This window comes from Aedes albopictus, unplaced genomic scaffold (genome assembly GCF_035046485.1).
Source record: "Aedes albopictus strain Foshan unplaced genomic scaffold, AalbF5 HiC_scaffold_128, whole genome shotgun sequence".
NCBI lineage: Eukaryota > Metazoa > Arthropoda > Insecta > Diptera > Culicidae > Aedes > Aedes albopictus.
This window is the reverse complement of record NW_026916680.1, coordinates 1-2050: the sequence shown is the minus strand read 5'-3', so window position 1 is coordinate 2050 and position 2050 is coordinate 1. Positions and strand designations below refer to the sequence as shown.

The 2050-nt window shown below is 41.4% G+C and overlaps 1 long non-coding RNA gene across 1 annotated transcript; it reads right to left on the bottom strand.

The window, feature by feature from the left end:
• Window positions 1-519: 519 nt before the first annotated feature.
• On the bottom strand, window positions 520-2044 carry LOC115264282 (uncharacterized). The gene is made up of 2 exons (XR_003896108.2): window positions 1199-2044; window positions 520-1130 (listed from the first exon to the last, which is right to left on the bottom strand). It is a non-coding gene; the product is annotated as an uncharacterized LOC115264282 (long non-coding RNA).
• Between the last annotated feature and the right edge of the window lie 6 nt (window positions 2045-2050).

The following is a 2050-nucleotide window of genomic DNA, read 5'->3' as shown; positions in this document are numbered from 1 at the left end:
AGAAATCCTAGAGAAATTTTTGAAGATGGAATAGCTAGTGAAATTTCTGAAAGAATCCAAATATTGTTTTAGACCATTTGGGCAGGGGACCTATTTTGGGCACTTGCTGCTATAACTCAGTCAGGTTTTAACCAATTCACTTGATTTTTGGGACACGATGAGATACGTACAGTATCTAGCATGTACAAAAATTGAAATCATTTGTTTTGAAATTGGATGAGTTATAGCGGCAAGTGTCCAAAATTGGTCCCTCTGCCCAAATAGTCCAAGTCCAACCAGCAGAATATTTACACTCTAAAGAATTTTCACGTCCGATTTACGTGAAATATCATGTAGCTCATCCTTATTCACAAAATCTCAAAAGTTACCTGATGTTAGTAACTATTACCCGATAATCACGGCGTATGCACCGCCCGGTTTGGTAAGATCCTATAGGAGAATTTTCAGTTAAATTATTTTTTAAATTAAACTTCCAAATATGAACTCAAAATTGCCAACATTAGTAATGCGATTGCGGAGTATTTACACAAATACAAAAGTATCCTAAATTATTTATTTTGCGCTTCTCAAATACATGTCACAATTACACAACTAAACTAATCAACTCAGCTCCACGAGCGACTAATTTCCATTTAAGGTCCATCTTCTAAATACTCTCCAGCTTCGTAAAAGCCTTAGTTTCCACAAGCGGATGCTTCTTAAACGATATTCTTGGTGCGTTCAAATTTCAAATTCCATAGGGACGCGCTATTTCTGGGACTCTCCTTCGTCATCCTAATCACGGTATTCGATCATCCCTAGCGGCATTACCCTTTCCCTCCGATTGTGAACTGACGACACGATCATCGATATCTTCGGATGGAATGGGTCCATGTGATCCTTCCTGTTGCTCCTAAACCTGTTGCCGAAATCCGAGCTTCCCTTAGTTCATGCTGGAAACTGCTTGGCGCAGAACGGGCCTACTCCTCTCGGTTTGTGCACCACGACGCCGAGTTCACCTCAAATGTTCCGGTGTTTTTCGTTTGACTAAAACGTATAGTTGTCCTTCGCGATGGTGGGATGACTATACGCAAAGCGAATTTTTGGTACCCACGTTCGCCGGCATCCGGTTGATCGATACACCGTTCCGTCTGTAAAAAATCATATGAAATTATCTAAAACTAACTGAATTGGGCTAAGTTTATAAAAAAACACTTACCGATGTCAATTTATTTATGTTTTAACTCGTTCTGGTTGAGCTGTCGACACCTCCCGAGGTTACGACAAATCTCACATTCAAACGTCACTTGAATGCGACATTTGTCGATCTGAAGCGACTGTGGGAATGCGGTGAGAGTTCATCGGTGTTCACCCACACCGACTCTTGTCACCGCATCCGCCTACGGGAATCGGGTGACACATGCGACACGACTTTTGTCACGTCACACGCCGAGCAGAATAAGCACGAGTGTTTTTACCCTATGAGTTGTTTCATCAAATTATGCTGAAAAGTGATTTGTTTACATTTTGGCTCTTCCGCCCTTTTCAAATGTTGGTCTAGAAATAATCATATTCTGGGTTAATATGAGCTGAACTACACACTTACACGGAAAAAACAGATTACCTAAAAAATACGTTAAAAGAACGCAAAAATAAGTAAACCGCTTGAACTTTTTACCCAGCAGTGGGTTGTTTTCTCGCTCTCCCGCTCGCAATGTTGTCAAAAACAAAGCGAGAAGCAGCTACCTAGCCGATAATGTCCGTGCGAGAAGCCAAATTTGGGTTTCTTGCCGTTTACTCAAAAGTGGGTTTATTTCAACCCACTAGGGTACTTCGAAAGTCAACGCTAGGTAGAAAGAACTTTGCGATGGGTTGCAATTTTCTGCCGGGATCAAACGGAAACTACCCACTCAGAGCTTTAACGTGGTATAGCCAAATTTGGGTTCTCGCACGGATGAGCCGATATGAGTGAAAAGAACTTATATTTGGGTTGATTTCTGGTGCCGTGTATATTATGGGTTAAGCCCCAATCCACTCTAAAATCTCTTTTCCGGCTTTTTGGCGAAGTCAA